Source organism: Pleurodeles waltl, chromosome 10, assembly GCF_031143425.1.
Source record: "Pleurodeles waltl isolate 20211129_DDA chromosome 10, aPleWal1.hap1.20221129, whole genome shotgun sequence".
In the NCBI taxonomy this organism is placed as follows: Eukaryota; Metazoa; Chordata; class Amphibia; order Caudata; family Salamandridae; genus Pleurodeles; species Pleurodeles waltl.
The window spans coordinates 160,621,592-160,634,061 of record NC_090449.1 but is presented as its reverse complement, the minus strand read 5'-3'; the positions used below and the strand labels follow the sequence as shown (position 1 = coordinate 160,634,061).

Genomic DNA, 12,470 nt, shown 5'->3' with positions numbered 1-12,470 from the left:
CCTACATGTTGAAGTACAATCAAAGAAACTAAATTCTAGTTTATGAGTATGCAATGCCAATCTGTCAGGTACTCATGTAGTCTTGTGTGCCGGTAACTCAACCCATAACGTGATTTGTCATATGTTCCTATTTTAAGATTGTGCATTATCCTGCCTTACCCACAAGCCCCTGTGACCCTCAGATCGAATGGGATAGTTTTGCTCACCGGCTTCCCACACCAGTGAATCGCTGGTTCGGCTGGCATATCGGCAGGCACGCAGCCTGGGAGGAGGACCTGTGTGTGCCTACAGTAAGGAGACTCCAAGATGGTGAACTTCTGGAGGCGGGACCAAAAGGCAGAGGAGCGACAAGGGACCATCTTTGGACATTTGGAGGCAGACGGGGGCCAACATCCATTGCCCAACATCTGCTAGAGACCCCCTAATGACGACGAGACAAGCAGGGTTGGGACTGCCAGTATGGGCCTACAGTAATCCACTGGAGATACCCGACCTTGTCCAGTGCTGAGGACGCTCCTCCCAGTGGGTGATAGTCTGACTGTGTGACCGCTCCACTGAAATAAATATATATATATATATATATATATATATATATATATATATATATATATATATATATATATAAAAAAAACATAGGTAGTTATAGTTAGAACCATGTTTCCATAGAAAAAGGATTTTTTTAATTGCCTGTATCTTTGGCACCGTACGATAAATCTTCACTAAATTTTACAACAAAAAGTGGCAGAGTGATTCTTGTTGCGCATAGAAAGTTTTTGGGTGATCCGTCAATCAGGGGGATGGGGGGAGAAAAGGAGGGTGTGTCAAAATACTTTGCATTTCCCATGTTAATTCCTATAGGACCTTTAGAGACGACTTTAGCTTGAACAACTGGACGGAATTACACAAAATTTTGCAGAAAGCTAGTTTTCTGTAAGCTGATCACGCTTTCGCTTATTTGGTGGAAATTAGTTCAGTAGTTTTGGAGATATTTAAAGGAAAATAAATGTGTATATCTAGGGCCACGGACCCTTCTCAAATATATTGCGAAAAAATTTGAATTTTCACAAATGCAAGTGCAAATAGAAGTGCTGTAATTGGCTGGCCACAACCTTACTAGAAAGTTGCGGCCGCTATTTTCTGTTATTGGAGAGGGTCCCTTAGGGTGGAAATAGAAATATGTGGTATAAAGGGGTCAGGGTGGACGTACCCTAACCCCAAGGGGGTATTTTAGGGTCAAATAATGGGTTTAAAATTATTTATTTTCACCATATTCAAGGATATTCTTGAATATTGGAGACTATGAAAAAAAAAAGGGTTTTTTAAAAACATTCACAGACTCTTTCATACACTAATTAATTCACTCATACATGCACTCAGAGACTCATGCACCCACTCAGACACACCCACCCACTATCAGACCCACTCAGACACTCGCACACCCAGTCTCTCACAGATCCACTGACAGAGACAGGCCCTGTGGCCAACCTCCACTGCGCACGGCAATGGCCAAAAGTGGTGCAGTGGTTGGGTGGTTATAAAAACTTGGCTGCAGGCCCAGCGACTAACACCACCCGTGCACGGTCAAAGGACGTGCACGATGGGTTTGGGATAACGTATAGTAATTAAATTTACTTCATGTTAAAAAACCATAGAAATTCACTGAAAATAAACAAAGGTTACAGGGATGTTATAGTTAGGATCTGAATTTACTCATACAAAACTATAGAAATTCAGCATTTATAGCTAGTTATTTCAAGTAACTATAAATTGCACCCTAAGATAACTATAAAACCCGCGCCTTCGCGATTCACAGCTAATAACTCCACATATTATATCAGTGATGACATCTTCTATGGCATCTTTGATATTACCACTGCAACATTTTCAATAAAATTATTGATAAGAAAACTGTGCATGGCGTGGGTGAGAGTTATGGTTTACTTAAAGTACAAGTAATATTACATTTATACACCATTAGGGATGCTACCGCATCCATGTATTTCCAAAAAACAGTCTGATGTAGGGAGTCTATTAATGAATTGCCACTCATGCGTACGGACTTCACTCATGTCACATTTTAATGTCACTGCACCCAACACTAGCATCCCAAATACACTACACAACACTTTTTTACACAACATGTGGTTTCAACACCTGACTGCAGTAGGCACTAAGATATAAGCCAGGTCATGTTAGGGCTGTCCGCTGATACCACATGCAGTATGCACAGATAGATTGTACTTATCCCAAGAGGTAGCCCCTGAAAAAGCAAAATGCCTCCTCCATCTGTACCTGTGTAGAAGAAAATTAGTTACTTACCTGTAACTGTAGTTCTCCAGTATTGGTATCTTTCACAGATTCACATGCTTGAATCATCCCCATTATCGAGGTGGGAGCCTCATAGTAACTTCAAATACATATAGCAGTAAGCATTACACACTAGGCCCTAAAGGCCCAAATAGGCTCTTTTATAGCCTATCCATGTCCTTTTACAAAAAGACCCAAACTTGAGGCACAGTCAATCATGCATCAACACCCTCTAGAATACTCCCAACAGAGGCTCTCTCCCTCAGATTTTCTAGTACAAGTGTGAAGTCAAAGGTTTGTCCATAAGGGGAGCCTCTGAGGGGAGGAGGGAGTGTCACATATGAATCTATGAAAGATACCAATACTGGAGAACTACAGTTACAGGTAAGTAACTAATTTTCTTCTCCAGTATTGGATCTTTCATAGATTCACATGCTTGAATCAGAGTCGCAAGCAGTAATATTGGTTAACAAGCCACTAGTTGTATTCTCATACACAAAACAACAATAGTAATGATAATGATAACAATAACAAGAGTAATCCTGCTCCTAGTTATTATGTAACAATACAATAGTAATGTTCAGTTGAAGATAACAACTAGGCATAGTAATCATAAACCTTAGCATTACGGCAACTACCAAGCTAGCTACGATACCAGAAAGTACCATAATCATTAAAAATAGGAAAGTTAAACTTGACCAGATTACGGAAAACGCAGCTCTCCTAACTTGGTTATGGAGGTGGGATGACGAGAGAGGCTCACCTTAACGAAATAAATGCCTCAGCACTGCTTGGCCCACTGCTGTGTCCATGTTATTTGTCTCTTCGAGACAGTAGTGCTTCGTGAAGATATGTTGGCTGGACCATGTGGCCGCTCTACAAATATGCTGCAGGGATACTCCTGCAAAGAGTGCTGCCGACGTAGCCACCGCCCTTGTAGAATGAGCTCTCACCCTGGTTCAGAGTGGTTTACCAGCCTGAGTATGACAGAATTGGATCGCCAGGCCGATCCACCTGGCCACAGTCTGTTTGGATACAGGAAGGCCCTTCCTTGCATCACCAAAGGCCACAAATAACTGGTCCGATTTTCGTATGTCGTGTTTTCTGAAGCTAAAACTTTAAACACCTTTTAATATCCAATGAATGTAATGCTTTCTCTGCCACTGTCTGCGGATTAGGGAAAAAAGTCTTTAAGATGACCGGTTCATTCCAAGGGAAACTTGAAGGCACTTTCGGGATATACTTAAGATTTGTCCTAAGAATTACGCCAGTAGTGGTGAACTGGAGGAAAGGCTCTGATGGTGAAGGCCTGTATGTTACTTACTCTCTTAGCTGAAGAGCCAGCAACAACACAGTTTTCCATGAGATGAACTTCAGGTCCGCTCTGTGGATCGGCTCGAGAGGGGGTTTCATGAGCTGTCCCAGGACTACATTTAGAGACCATAAGGGCGGAGGCTTCCACACCGGTGGAAAAGCTTGAAACAGACCTCTCAGAAATTGCTTTACAATCCTGGGGGAATACAAGGAGACAGTATCTTGAGATCTGCAGTACCTAGAAATTGCCGCCACGTGCACTCGAAAGGAGGAATATGAAAGTCCAGACTTTGCTAAGTGCAAGAAGTACGGCAGTACCTGTTCAGGCCGAGAAGAGAGAGGATGGATTCCTTCTGCTGCACACCACATGCAAAACCGCTTCCATTTCAACTTGTAGGTATTATTGGTGATGTCTGCCCTAGCCCTGGCTAAAATCTCCCTACATGCAGAAGGAATGACTATAGTGGCGTACTCATTGAATTCAGGAGCCAGTCCGATAAGTGGAGAGATGACGGATCTGGATGTCTGACCTGGCCCTGGTGCATTGTCAACAGAGGTGGCTTCCATATGAGTAGCACACTCTGGTACTGCATAATCATTCTGCTCAGGGTATCTGCCAGAACGTTGGTCTGTCCTGGTACGTGCTCCGCTCTTAGCGAAATGTGTGCTATGGCCCATTTCCAGATGTTTTGAGCCTGTTGCGATAGCTGCAGAGACCCTGTGCCACCCTGCTTGTTTAGATAAAACATGCTGGTAGTATTGTCCGTCCTGATTAAGACACTTGAGTTCTGAAGCCTTGGCAAAAAGGCTTTTAGAGCCAAACCTATCGCCTTGAGCTCCAGCTGATTTATGTGGAGTTGACTGTCTTTCCGAGGCCAGGTCCCACTGATCTGTAGATCGCTGGACAAATTGGCCGGTGCTGCCCACCAAGCCATGGCGGACTGAATCACTGATGGGATGAGAATTTTGTCTTCGAAAGATCCGTGAACCTGAAGCCACTGAGCATCTAATTGCTCCTGTAAGGGTCACATGTGTAGTCTGCAATCTGTGACCAGCGGGATGCATGATGAGATCATTCCCAGTAATGATTTGTAGGTGCAAACTGAATTGCACTTTTTAACTGAGAGCTTGCGTGCTAAGGTGTTCAGCTTTTGTTTCCTCTCTTGAGACGGGTACGCCTTGCTGTGGACAGTGTCTAGTACCGTTCCTAAGAAGTGTAATTTCTGTGTGGGTCGAAGCTGCGACTTCTGGTAATTAGTGGTAAGTCTGAGGTCTTCGAACAACTGGAGGCAAGCAGTATTGTGCCATACCATCTGCACTCTTGAAGGTGCCTTGATGAGCCAGTCGTCGAGATAGGGAAACACCTGTATGTCCGACTGGCGGAGGTGCGCTGCCACTGGAGCTAGCATCTTTGTAAAAATCCTGGGGGCTGACTTCTAACCGAAGGGAAGGACACAAAACTGTAGATGCATACCAGCCACCTTGAACCTGAGGAATTTGCAATGGTTGCGGTGTATTCGAATATGAAAATACGCATCCTGGAGGTCTAGGGATGCCATGTGGTCTCCTGTATTTAAGAGGCGCAAGATGTCCTGCAGCGTCCTGAACGACTGTTTCTTTAGGAACTTGTTCAGTGATCTTAAATCCAGAATGGGTCGCCAGTCTCCTGAAGGTTTTTTTTTTTTTTTTTTTTACCAGAAAGAGTTAATAGAACCCCTCATTCCTGTGAGGAGTAGGGACCAATTCTATTGCTTCTTTGCGCAGCATCAAATAAGGAGTAACTTCCTCTATCCCTTGCTCCACAAAAAGGCTGTTTCCAGTACTGCAACGTACCTAGCGATTTAGCAGTGTCCGTATCCGTTTTGATTGTTTGTAACAGGTCATCTACATGCTTCCCAAACAGACTTTCTCCATCAAATGCCATGTCCAGAATCCGGCTCTGAACCTCCGGACGGAAGGAAGTCGACTTCAACCACCCTGTCTATGCAAGAACGCTGCTCCTGCTAGCTGTCGGAATTCTGTCAAGGAAATGTCGATTGCGCAGTCTATGACTTCAGCCGCAATCCGCTCACCCTCCTGCAGCACCTTCCTTGCTTCCCCCTTCGCATCCTCTGGCAAGAGGTCAAAATAAGCAGACATGTCTGCCCACATCTGGCGATCGTACCTTCCTAGAATGGCCAAGGAATTAGCCGCTTTCACTATGATCGCTGCCACCGAGGAAAGTCTCTTACCAATATTGTCCAGCCTCCTTCCTTCTTTATCTGGAGGCGATGTAATAGGTGCCGAAGGGTTCTTAGATCTATGCTGCGCCGCTTGAGATATTACCAAATCCGGTTGGGACACCAAGCAGGCTGGAGTGTTATCCGGGGCTTGGTACTTCTTTTCCAGCCTTGGCATCTGGGAAGGCACTGTTGCTGGATTTTTCATTGCCTTCAACCCCTCCTGTCATAGGAAAACCACTATCGGGATAGTCCTCACAGATCTCTTTGCTGGCTCGTTGAAGACATGTAAGATACAAACCGTTTCCTGTATAGTAAAGGCAAATCGATCCACTTTGCAGCTCTGTCCATAAAGTTTTGAAAGCCTCCTATGTCCTCCGGAAGTGAATCACGGGCCCTGCTGGCGGCGGTGATGGTGTGGAGATGAGGTAGTCATCCCATTCACTAAGAGGGGCCTCCATTATTTCACCTTCTTCCCTCGTGTCATCTGTAGAGTGACGATCCTCCTGTGGTTGGTAAACAAATGGGACGCTTCTGTGTGGCATTCCTGGGTGACTGGTCATAGGAGTTTGCAGAGGTGTCCGCTGGCTGTAGTACCTGGATGGTGCTACAGGCGTCAACGGTAGAAACCTTCGATAATAGTCCTTCAACATACCCTGGAGATCTTCGACTAATGATCTAGGCATGGGAAAGGAAGGTTCTGCCTCCCCTACTGGGTATGATGAATTCTGTTGGAACGTAGTTGAGGAATAGTTGGGCTGTTCCTGTCCTTCATTCTCCTCATCCAAGTCTTGACATTTTACATGCAGCTGTGATGGACTACTTGCTGCGCCAAACATTCCGTCATCTTGAGAATAAATGTCATCATCTAGAAGGTGCTGTGGAGGATATGGCAACACCTTACCCGGAGAAGTATGTCTTGGGAGTATCGGCGATGTTTTATTCCCCATGGTGATAAAAGAAAGAGGAAGGAATCTCGCTGAATCCTGCTGCACTCCTAACTCTCTGGAAGATGGTATCATTGCCGACTATTGCGCAGACGACGTGTCCAATATTGCCGTCGACAGTTCAGTCTTAGTTGTCGAAGATCTCCTCGTCGACGGTCCTCTTGTCAATGGTTCTTCTCTTGTCGACTGTCTCTGTCGTCGACTGTGCCTTTCCCGTCGACGGCACCATCATCGTCATGCGCTCGTCGACAATGTTCTCTAACTTCATCGACAGGTGTTTTGTCGACGGTAGTGCCCCCGTCGTCGGATGGACCGACAACGCTTCTGTCGACGAAATTCTTGTTGACGCTGCCTTTCTATAGATTTTGGCGGTGATGATAGTCACAGATGAAAGCAGTGATGATGTAACTATCATTGGAGATGTTGTAAACGGCGACGTCACTGTGATCGTCAACGGGGTCGTCGTTGACAGGGCTTTTTTGGAAGCCTCTGAGGAGAGTCTTACCAGGTCCCTTGTTGGCAACAGGGAAAGGGAAGCACTTTTAGAGAGTGCCTTTTTTCCCCACATGCGTAGTAGGCTCTAAGCGAACCTTTTTCAAGAGTTTTTCAAGAGTTTGGATGTCGCAGCCTCTTGGCGCCTATGTATCTCCACAGCTGCATAATTTGACTTCTTAGCCACTTTCTTCGGTGGCTCTTCAGGCAGTCTTTCTTTCTCTCCATATCTTTTTAAGGAGTGCGAAGCATGAGATGATGTTTCACTCTCATCTGAGGATGGGTTCTCCATGGCTTTCTGTCTTTGTAGCCACAACAGAAGCCTACCCTCACGGTCCTTGAGGGTTTTCTGTCTGAAGGTGCGACAGATCTTGCAGTATCTCACACTGTGGTCTGGATGCAGGCAGTAGATGCACTTCTTGTGGGGATCATCCACATGTAGTCTCTTCTTCCCACAACTGCCACAGTCTCTGAAAAGACCTTTCTTAGTATGTTGAGACATATTGTCACTTGAAAACGGGGTTTCCTGAGAGAAAAAACCCTGTCAGAAAGATAAACTAAGCAGAGCTCAGGGAGACTCCCTTTCACACGATGTGCAGTAGAAAATCTGAGGGAGAGAGCCTCTGTTGGGAGTATTCTAAAGGGTGTTGATGCCTGATTGGCTGCGCCTTAAGTTTGGGTCTTTTTGTAAAAGGACATGGATAGGCTATAAAAAGCCTACTTGGGCCTTTAGGGTCTAGTATGTAATGTTTACTGCTATATGTATTTGAAGTTACTGTGAGGCTCCCACCTCGACGACGGGGATGATTCAAGCATGTGAATATATGAAAGATCCAATACTGGAGAATTACGACTACAATGCAACCTACTAGTGTACAGCCCCTCAGGGTAGTAGTAAATACGGACCCCTATGAGACCAATCCTACAGCACTGTACCTCGTCATCGAGCATAGCAATATCCAAACGGAGTTAGACAGGATGCACAGAAAGGGAGCTGGAGAGGACACCGTTTAAGCCTTGGGATTTTCAAAGGAGAGATTTTTGGAGGTACCTAAGCCACCTAAATGGTGCACAAACATGTCTGCTCCCGCTTCCGGCTGCTGTCCCAGGGTGACACTTAGTGTGTCTGGGGCTGTCAATGTTACCAACAATGGAACCCAAACATTGAGTTTCAGTGCAGGGCCATCCACCTTGATGACATGGAGGGGAGTGGGTCCCATAGTGGAGGGTTAAACAACAGCGTAGACAATTCATATCAGGAGATCTGGGACACAGAGGTAGACAGGCACACGTGGAAAGAAAGGGAGGGGCAACCCCTAATTGTACGGAAACTCACAGTGTATTACTGATGTTTCAGAGGAAAAGGAACCATTCCACTGGGCATGAACAAGAATTGTGACAATACTGCACATGCTGGATGAGCAATGGGGCAACTCTGCGCTGATGGACATTAGCCACCAAGTGGCTGAACCAACACAGCCAGACCCACAAAATGCCTCCTAGGCCTGCTGGAAGAGGAACACTATATAGAAAAACAAGACAACTGTGAACCTCATACAGTTATCACAAGTAACAACACTCCTGTTACAAGCTCAATATATACTGCTTGCCCTTCTCCAAAACAAAATGACACCACCACAAACACACATTTTCTAAACTGCCTACTCAAAGGCTCATCACTCTCAAAAAACAAGCACCACATCTACGATCTGCTCAATGACACACAACCTGACTTACTATTCGTAACAGCTATTCACGCCCACAAGATGACAGTAGCAAACATTTATGGTCCCAATGACCATCAGGAAAGCTTTCTGAAAGAAGAGATAGGGCGAGTTCTTCTTACACCAAACATAGATGTCATTATAGTGGGAGACTACAATATAATTCCGGACTCCCAACTAGACAGATCAGCCCAGCGCCCAGGTCAGTCGGCAGCCTTTTCAAAGGGCTTTAAGGAATGGCTACAGGAGGGAGGCTCAACAGACATATGGCGACTATGCCACCCTCTACACAGAACTTAAACCTTCTTTTCAGCGGCCCACCAAACGTACGCTCGTACAGACTGCTTTCTCACCATGCCATGCATTACTAACGCAACTGGGCAGATAACGGTCACACCCAAGGCTGGAAAAGACCCACAAATGTGTTCCTCCTATAGCCCCATTACGCTGCTAAATGTAGACGCTAACATCGTCACAGGCATACTGGCCCACATGCTGGGTCCGTACATGCAGCACTTAGTGGACCCAGACCAGACCAGGTTCATCCCTGAAAGATCATGTGCTGATAATACTAAGCATCGCTGACATTTGTTGGACAAAATTCATCGCTCACATATGCCGGCCATACTCTTTTCTATAGCCTTCGACAATGTGCACTGGCAGTATCTATATGCAGTCTTGAGGCGCTGTGGCCGGAGTCCTAGGTTCTTTAACTGGATACTCTAACTATGAAGCACCCAGAGCTATGGTAAGTGTTAACAGAACCCTTTTACTAGGGGCACGTGACAAAATTGCCCCATTACCCTTATTGTTTGCGTAATATATGGAACCCTTTGCTGATTGCATAAAAAGACATCCCAAAACAGGCATACCAATGGATGGTGTAACATACAAGTTGGCCCCATATGCGGGTGATGTGCTCCGTCACCAGTCACGGCCACAAACTTCCCTTGCGGAGGTCACGGAGGAGTTGGCAACCTTTGCTGAAGTCTCTGGCTTGAAAACTAAACCTACACAAATCATTCATTTTTAATCTTACTCTAATGGAGGCGGAAAGGGCCTCCTTCAAAGCATCTCTACACTTCTCCTGGGCCACAAACAGGTTTAGATATCTGCATCTGCAGAGCCTCCCCATCGTAGGAGCTATCGTAGAATACAACTATAACGCAATCTTGCAGACTGCCCACACAGCCAAATTACACTACATGGTAAAATGGTCACAGCCACACACTGAAAACATTGGTGCTTTATTGACAAAGCAGTGGCCGGAGTACATATTTGGAAGATCCCATGGCTGCCAAAAAAAAGCACCACCTGCCAGGTGTCTATATCTCCCCTATTTTGAGAGCCACACTAGGGTCCTGGAACAGAGTTCAGGTGAGGAAGGGATTATCTACCATGGTCTCTCCACAGACCCCATTCAGACAGATCCGCCCAGGTCAGTCGGCAGCCTTTACAAAGGGCTTTAAGGAATGGCTACAGGAGGCAGGCTTAACAGACATATGGCGACTATGCCACTCTCTACACTGAACTTACACCTTATTTCAGCGGCCCACCAAACGAACGCTCGTACAGACCGCTTTCTCACCATGCCATGCATTACTAACGCGGTGTTCCATTCAGAGATTGGGACAGTCTCTATTTCTGATCATTTTCCTATTAGTCTGCATCTCACTCTCCCCGCAGCCCCCATTAAATACGAGACACTGGTGTCTCAATACTAAAGCTCTCACATACGAGGACACTAGCCGAAATTCGAGATACAATACACCATTACTCACTTATAAATTACATCTTGGAGACCAAAATTGATACATTATGGGAGGCATTTAAGGCGGTTCTTAGAGGTCAATTTATAGCTATAGCGGCGAGATTTAACACAATCAGACTTAACAAACGACACCAGCTAGAGAACACTATATAGGACTTGGAGGTCTCATATAGGCTCACGGGGTTCAATAGTGTAACACAAGGCTTTTGACCACGAGCCCTAGATATGGAGAAGGTGGAATAAATCTTACTACGGACAAAACAGAAGTACTACATGGGGGGGAATAAGGCTGGTCACTTGCTAGCATACTGCCTTCGATCGCAGGTCGTGAAGAGGAGGGTGGCATAACTGAGTCTGCCCAATGACACCTTGACACACCAAGACAACCTCATCTTCAAACAATTCCAAGAGTTCTATGCGTCCCTCCACACCGCTGAGGATCTTGGTGTCGACAGTGTGGGGATTTATTTGGACTCTGTCCCTCTGCCCTGGATCTCCCAGGTGAGTAGGGACAATTTAGATAAGGATATTACCTCTACTGAAGTGCTCCTGGCCATCCAGCGCCTCCAAACGGGGAAGGCACCGGGTGCGGATGGCTTTGGGGCGAAATTTAATAAGGCTTTTGGAGCCCAATTGGCTCCCATACTGGCTAGGCTGTATAATGCCCTGGGAGCTGCTGACTCCCTCCCCCCTCCGATGCAACTGGGCAGATAACGGTCACACCCAAGGCTGGGAAAGACCCACGACTGTGTTCCTCCTATAGCCCCATTACGCTGCTAAATGTAGACGCTAACATCTTCACAGGCATACTGGCCCACATGCTGGGTCCGTACATGCAGCACTTAGTGGACCCAGACCAGGTTCATCCCTGAAAGATCATGTGCTGATAATACTAGGCATCTCTGCCATTTGTTGGACAAAATTCATCGCTCACATATGCCGGCCATACTCTTTTCTATAGCCTTCGACAGGGTGCACTGGCAGTATCCATATGCAGCCTTGAGGCGCTGTGGCCTGCATCCTAGGTTCTTTAACTGGATACTCTGTAACTATGAAGCACCAAGAGCTATGGTAAGTGTGAACAGAACCCTTTCTCTAGGGGCACGTGACAAGATTGCCCCGTTACCCTTATTGTTTGCCTTATATATGGAACCCTTTGCTGATTTCATAAAAAGACATCCCCACAGGCATACCCATGGATGGTATAACATACAAGTTGGCCCCATATGCAGGTGATGTGCTCCGTCACCAGTCACGGCCATAAACTTCCCTTGCGGCGGTCACGGAGGAGTTGGCAGCCTTTGCTGAAGTCTCTGGCTTGAAAACTAACCTACACAAATCATCCATTTTTAATCTTATTCTAATGGAGGCGAAAGGGCCTCCTTCAAAGCATCTCTACACTTCTCCTGGGCCACTAACGGGTTTAGATATCTGCGTCTGCAGAGCCTCCCCATCTTAGGAGCTATCGTAGAATACAACTATAACGCAATCTTGCACACTGCCCGCACAGCCAAATTACACTACATGGTAGAATGGTCACGGCCACACACTGAAAACATTGGTGCTTTATTGACAAAGCCGTGGCCGGAGTACATATTTGGAAGATCCCATGGCTGCCAAAAAAAGCACCACCCGCCAGGTGTCTATATCTCCCCTATTTTGAGAGCCACACTAGGGTCCTGGAACAGAGTTCAGG

General features: G+C 46.0%; 1 protein-coding gene across 1 annotated transcript in view; it reads right to left on the bottom strand.

Annotated features, from left to right (window-relative positions):
* PRPSAP2 (phosphoribosyl pyrophosphate synthetase associated protein 2) overlaps positions 1-12,470 on the bottom strand; it is a 262,142-nt gene that overhangs the window by 109,544 nt on the left and 140,128 nt on the right. The gene's annotated exons all lie outside the window — the stretch shown is intronic.